Here is a 7,959-nt window from a genome sequence, read left to right as displayed (position 1 = left end):
GAAACGCAGCTCTTAGGAAACGCGGCTCTTAGGAAACGCGGCTCTTAGGAAACGCAGCTCTTAGGAAACACAGCTCTTAGGAAACACAGCTCTTAGGAAACACGGCTCTTAGGAAACGCGGCTCTTAGGAAACACAGCTCTTAGGAAACGCGGCTCTTAGGAAACGCGGCTCTTAGGAAACGCGGCTCTTAGGAAACGCAGCTCTTAGGAAACACAGCTCTTAGGAAACACAGCTCTTAGGAAACGCGGCTCTTAGGAAACGCGGCTCTTAGGAAACACAGCTCTTGCTTACTGCAGGAAGAGCATTTTAATTTGGGAATTTAGATTCAATGCAGATAGCTGTGAACATGCTTGACTACGTTCCTGTGAAACATTTACACAATAAAGTGGGAATCTGATCACAACATCCAAGCTAGAACTACCACAGTCCAGCAGACTGCTTTAACAATAGTCATTTACCAGAAGGTATTGCTGTTTGAATTTAGTGAAACCATCCGCCTTTACCTGAATGCATCTTGACATAACTTGAATGTACTCAATAAAACATGCATGCATAATGTAATTATGAATCACACAAACAGGCACATATACCGGATACATGAGACGCACGTCGGACGCACTGGATCGGTTCTGCACATTGATCAAGCAAAGTGAAATTTAGTATTTACATGCCCCGTGGCAAATCACTGTTTTATGAGCCGCTGCAGAACCTCATCAGCCACCTGTTGAGTCACTACAAAAACCACCCCAATCACAGCTGGAGCTGACATCAGAGTATTGGATTAACCACAGGGGTTATTTTAATGCCCCTCATTCTTTTTTAACACACTGTGATTCATACATATTTTGAAGTACAAGGCTTGTTATCTATATAAGCAGAACTTCTCTGCTTTGTACTACATACAGCTATGGCCAAATGTTTAGCATCACTTAGAATTTTATGATTGAGAATGTTAAAAAAAAAAAAACAGATATGATCATAATTAAGATACTTTATTTAACATCATGTAATCAAAGAAACTGCAATATAATATCACCGAAAAAATGCCTTAATAGTAGTACAGTAGCCTATTTCATGTTAGATTTTGAAATGTCACATTATTCAATTTTTGTCAAGTATCTGGAAAACTACAACGCGGTATGTTAACGTAACATTATTCAGCAGATTTTATTCAACTTTATGAAGCAAAATTTGTTAATACTATAGGATGATGCAAAACTTATGGCAAATAGCTGTACATCTGTACTGTTTTTTGTTTCAACTACAGTTAACGAATGTAGGACCTGCTTGGAATAAAGACCTGGAATGGATCTCCTGAGACAGAGTTGTGCACCGCTGTGCTCGAGGTCACCATAGGACAGTTCAGGTTCTCAGACTCACACCACAAAGCACTGTGGTCCTTGTAATCTTAATATAAAAGTTACCTGAATGCAGGTGAACTTGGAGCTCTCTGGTCACCCTAACTGGGAGTGTGTGATTGGTGGATCAGGAAAGCTAATCAAGTTAATAAAACGGGATTATCTATTGTGAGAGCATGCCAGGCACACTTTTGTGGTCCAAGTAAATTCTCATTACTCTGGCCCTTGCACCTAATGAAAGCTGTCAAGGTGCTGTGAGTATAAAGGACGTTTATAACCTCGACTTTGTATTTATAAAGGGCAGGATATATTTGTTCTGTTTAGCACGTCTGGGGTGTCTAGGAGGAAGTGTGTCTCAGTTAAGCGAGGTTAGCCAGGCCATCGCTGTTGAAAATTGATTTTTGTCAACCCGCTGGATCAGCCTGTAAAACGGTTACAAGCAGAAATCAATCCTGTGGCTTAGTGCCCTGTTCAGATATGCTTTTTAAATTATGATCATGATGTCTCAGTTTGTGAGGGTTTAGTTCCAATACTGGGCAGCAGTGTGGAGTAGTGGTTAGGGCTCTGGACTCTTGACCAGAGGGTTGTGGGTTCAATCCCTGGTGGGAGACACTGCTGCTGTACCCTTGAGCAAGGTACTTTACCTAGATTGCTCCATGTGGCAATGTGCCCCGTCCCTGTGTGCATTTGTGTGTTGCGTGCGTGTGTAAATGTCGGTGTATAGTCATTGGTACACGGGATATAAACGGGTCTGTGTTTCACGTGTGATTTAAAAAGTGTAGATTTGTATTTAGGCACGAGGAGAGCACAAATCACTTCACGTGCTGGTTAAATGTAATATGTGAGCACGGGGTTGCACAGAATTAATTCACGTGCTGGGATTCAAGTGAATAATTAATTAGTAATTGAATCCCAGCACAATAGTATATATAGATGCACATTTCTTGCAGTCGGGGTTGGGTGTTCGAGAGTGGAGAACGGGTGAGGAGAAGGAGGAAAGTAGGAAAGTAAAGTGAAATCTATAAGTGTTTGTACTCCCCGTGTTTGATTGTCTCTCCGTGCACCGTTTGTTAAGTGTTTAGTACGTTTTGTTTGTCTCTTTATTTTGGCGTGAAGTGCCGTGTCCCGTGTTTTTGTGTTCAAACCTTTTATTTTCGGTTCTGTTTATTAAATGCTGAGCGAAAGCATTCGCTCAGCTTCACCAAACCCCAAATCTCTGTCTGTTTATTTCCTGCATCTGGTCTGACGCCACCCACTCCGGCCGTCTTTGTGACACTCCAGTAAAAACCCAGCTGTATAAATGGGTAATTGTATGTAAAAAATAACGTAATTGTATGTAAAAATAATGTGATATCTTGTAACAACTGTAAGTCGCCCTGGATAAGGGCGTCTGTTAAGAAATAATAATAATACTTTGATTCATTCTGAAAGTGGGAAGGGTAAAGGTGCCTGGATTCAACAGATGTAATGAATTGGCACCTTTGCCCATTGAATTGAATGGAAAGGTAAGGGCTTGGCTACAGAGGAAAGTATAGGACATGTCAGTTTGTTATGATCTGTGTAATATGTTTTAGATTTTATAAAGTGATGCATACCTCTTTTTTGTATTGGTACAGAAATCTCGTAAGAACAAAACACAATTAAAAAAAAATCCTCACAAATTAATGAAGATGCTTAATACTGTTCAATTATGAGTTTATTACATATTTAATAGTGCATTTAAAGTCACTTTCTGGATGGATTCCATATTTACATCATAAAATCAGCTTAAATTAAATTGCAATTTACAAAAACGCCATAATCTGTTTGCCTGAAGTCATTGGAGTTGTAGATTTAATTATCAATGTTGCACATTATACCCGTGATTATCGCAAATTTGTTTATGTTCTGTCACAATGTTACAACAAATTCCTATATGCTTACTGTAATACTTCCATTGCTAATAACATGACAATGCATTGCGGATGTTTAGAATCACTGCATGTCCTAAACATGATGCACCCAGAAGATGTGTAAAGAATTATCGTGTGCATACATTAAAAGACATCAACATATATTAAAATAATATGGGTAACGCTTTTATTATATACAACATTAACTAATAATAATAATAATAATAATATATCACATGTTTATGTGGAGCAAGGTACAGCAGTAACAACGAACACTGCATTTCATTACTACACGTAGACTTCTTTAAGTAATGCCCTCTTATACAGTAACCAGCTGTTCAGTGATAACCCCCCACTGAGATTATTATTTAGAATCATCAATTCAAGTCAGGGACAGAATGTTTGGGAAAGATCCACCATAGCATACTAAACCTGAATCCGGGGGACAGGGTTAGAGCACAGCCAGGCAGCTGCCTAGGTGAAGCTGGGAGGAAAACGTCTTCAAGCGAGCACTCATGGTTCCGGCTTGGACGTTTGGCACTCAGTGTTTGTTCCAGTGAAATGCACATTTCAACAGTAGGAGCTCCAGGGAGAAAGCCTATTTTCAGGATGCGTCAGGACTGCCAAGCTTTCTTATCCGAATCCAACCGCGGAGACAGTTGCTTTTGACTGCTTGACGACAACACACTGGTTACAAAAGAGATGCATCTGGGTTGCATTTAGAGACATGGCAGGCAACGTACAGAAATAGTCTGCTACACACACACACACAGAGATATATATTTGAAGTGCAAAGCAAATGAGGCTGTGGTCTCTGACAGAATTCATGTTTGTCCTTCAGCTATTTTGGTTCAGAGCTAGCCAGACAATATGAAAACCCATTCAGATAACACAAGAGTGAGCAGAGGATCATGATGTGGGCTATAAGCAAACTAAGAGAGAAGCCCAAAAACACACAAAAAAACATTTAGTATTGAGAATACATAATATAATGTATTATTTTTCCAACAAATGCAGTGTTTTATAATCATAATTCTAATGACCAAAAGGTTGGTGGATTTCAGTACTGTTTTTTGTACCTTTTGTCATTTATGTAAAGCTATGGCCTATAATTTGAGGATAGAAAAACAACTATATGAACATAATTTATATATTTTATTAAAACACTATGTAATCAAATAAACTACAAAATGATATTGCAAAAGTCTACCGGAAGCCATAATGGTAGTACAGTATTTCATGTTAGCTTTCAAAATGTCAGTTTTTCATTAAGTATATGGAAAACGGTTACAAACGTGGTATGTAATTCAATTAGTTAATGTAACATTATTCATACGGTTTCATTCAACTTCATGAAGCAAAATTAATTAATTCTATAGGGTGATGCAAAACTTTTGGCCAGAGCTGTACACTAGACTCTAGGTAATAAGGTTGCTATTCCATCAAGGGGTGTATCAACGTCACCCAAGATGGAATTGCATGCCTTTTCCATACAGTTTTAGTGAACTGATATCTTTAGCTGTAATACATGGTAATGTTGTCTCTTCACTGAGAGAATTCAAGGGCAGTGTAAAGTGGGTCTGATGGAATTTCATGAATTTGAACATGAAAAGCACTTTGCTTAGAAATGTCAAGTGGCTGTTCTTAGAGGACTGTATATGGTTGAACCTGCCTCAAAGCAGTATATCTGGTGGAACTCCTTACTAAAAGCTGTGCCTTAAGTACTGCGGTTATGTTTCCTTTATTGCAGGGATTTAATGGATACCTTTTCTTTTCTTTTTTAAATCTAGAGTAATCCATGTACCAGGGAGGTGTGCAAATTAATTTGAAGATAGTTTCACAGACCTGGATTAGCTCTAATCTTAGAGCCTAAATTAACATGGAGTAGTCCAAGATTAGTGTTAACTGGGGTCTGTGAACCTTGCCGTCAATGTCTTATTCATTTTTTGCTATGGAAGGTTATAGGTAAAAAGTATTTAATCAGTGTCCGGTGTATTAACATCCATTGAAATAGTAGTTCAGGAAAACAGCCAAGTGTTTTCTCCCTTCTGTATCTGCTGTGCACTGAATGTGCTTTCAAGCAGTTATACTGCAGAGCCAATTATTTGCATATTTATAGGGAGTCAGCCATATATCTATGCAGATGGTTTAATATTCTAACCACACACAGAACTGTTGCTGTACTGTGCATGATATTAATATCACTGTAATTATTAATATTAAGAGGTGACATTAGCAATTTATATTTTATAAGGGTTATGCACTACAGTGGGACTGAGTATTGGTTGCTACATTAGTGTGGGAAACATAAATGAAATCGAGGGGATTTGGTTACTGTTATTTATTAAAATCAAGTCTTCCTCAAATAGATTTGAAAAACATGTTCAGTTATGTGTTTCAGCACTGTCCACTGCCAAGATATGCTGTTAACATTTGGGCTTTTGGAAAATATTTCAGCAGTATGGTTTTCAAACCCCTACTGACATTGAAAGGCAGGCAGGGTTGTAACACAGTATTTCCAGGTTGTTCGGCTACAACTTGAGTCAAAGGTGTCTGATTGCAAAATGTTACTGCTGTACGAATGCCGAAGTTACTGCGGTGTGTCAACTGTTCAGTTCATTATGTCACCAAAATATACAGTGGGAGCATCTCCAACCAAACCCCATCTTCATGCTGATCAGTGTTGGTATTCAGACAGTTCAGATAATTGACTCTCCACACTGTACACTCCAATTATCCTCAAACCCCTGTCGAGCTGCAGTGAGTTTCAGTTTGAACCTGACGAGCGAAGGGGTCTTGAAGTATGGCGCCTTACCAGAACTGTAAATGTGCCCATGAAACACAGGAAGCAGCGGCACTTTCTTTAGGCAAGCTTAAAACCAGATATAGAGAAACATGGCAGTTACTCAATATTGGAGCAACAGAACACCAGGGGTTAACTTGTGCCGGACCGCACCGGATCCCAGATCCGGTACCTTTTTGTTTACAAATGAACCCCTGGCAAACACCATAAAATAGTAAGGGGAATATAAAAAAAAGCTATTAAGCAGTTGAACATCAATGGGAAGATTAACTCTGGAGGAGGTGAATATCTTTTGTTGGTAGGTACCATAAATGACTTTTCAATTGCCGCACGGTAACTTGAGGGAATTGTAAACTATTTTAACACACCAAAATAATAAACGGGAACGTTCATTTTACTGCGAATTAAAAAAACAGATTTACTTCTTCGCAGAAACCTATACTGTACAGACAGAGCCTGCTCAAAAACAGATATATGGAAGCATCATGGGATGATCAAAAGGAACATACTGTTACGGCAACCTGTTCCTTTATGGAATCACATGCAACCAGCTTGCTGTATTTACATAACAGATCACAATTCCTGGGCAAATCAGATGCACCAGGTGGCTTTATAAGAACATTGGCAGCCAACATAATTGGGAATTGCGCCACTTTATAGAGCATTGCCTCTTAAAAAATCACAAGCCTTGTTAATTCAAGAGTAAACACTAGAACATGTTTTTTCTGTAGCCGAAATGTAGTGAAATATATATATATATATATATATATATATATATATATATATATATACAGTGCCTTGCGAAAGTATTCGGCCCCCTTGAACTTTGCAACCTTTTGCCACATTTCAGGCTTCAAACATAAAGATATGAAACTGTAATTTTTTGTGAAGAATCAACAACAAGTGGGACACAATCATGAAGTGGAACGAAATTTATTGGATATTTCAAACTTTTTTAACAAATAAAAAACTGAAAAATTGGGCGTGCAAAATTATTCAGCCCCCTTAAGTTAATACTTTGTAGCGCCACCTTTTGCTGCGATTACAGCTGTAAGTCGCTTGGGGTATGTCTCTATCAGTTTTGCACATCGAGAGACTGAAATTTTTGCCCATTCCTCCTTGCAAAACAGCTCGAGCTCAGTGAGGTTGGATGGAGAGCATTTGTGAACAGCAGTTTTCAGTTCTTTCCACAGATTCTCGATTGGATTCAGGCCTGGACTTTGACTTGGCCATTCTAACACCTGGATATGTTTATTTGTGAACCATTCCATTGTAGATTTTGCTTTATGTTTTGGATCATTGTCTTGTTGGAAGACAAATCTCCGTCCCAGTCTCAGGTCTTTTGCAGACTCCATCAGGTTTTCTTCCAGAATGGTCCTGTATTTGGCTCCATCCATCTTCCCATCAATTTTAACCATCTTCCCTGTCCCTGCTGAAGAAAAGCAGGCCCAAACCATGATGCTGCCACCACCATGTTTGACAGTGGGGATGGTGTGTTCAGGGTGATGAGCTGTGTTGCTTTTACGCCAAACATAACGTTTTGCATTGTTGCCAAAAAGTTCAATTTTGGTTTCATCTGACCAGAGCACCTTCTTCCACATGTTTGGTGTGTCTCCCAGGTGGCTTGTGGCAAACTGTAAACGACACTTTTTATGGATATCTTTAAGAAATGGCTTTCTTCTTGCCACTCTTCCATAAAGGCCAGATTTGTGCAGTATACGACTGATTGTTGTCCTATGGACAGAGTCTCCCACCTCAGCTGTAGATCTCTGCAGTTCATCCAGAGTGATCATGGGCCTCTTGGCTGCATCTCTGATCAGTCTTCTCCTTGTATGAGCTGAAAGTTTAGAGGGACGGCCAGGTCTTGGTAGATTTGCAGTGGTCTGATACTCCTTCCATTTCAAT

The sequence above is a fragment of the Acipenser ruthenus genome, chromosome 26 (genome assembly GCF_902713425.1).
Source record: "Acipenser ruthenus chromosome 26, fAciRut3.2 maternal haplotype, whole genome shotgun sequence".
NCBI lineage: Eukaryota > Metazoa > Chordata > Actinopteri > Acipenseriformes > Acipenseridae > Acipenser > Acipenser ruthenus.
Note: the sequence above shows the minus strand (reverse complement) of the source record.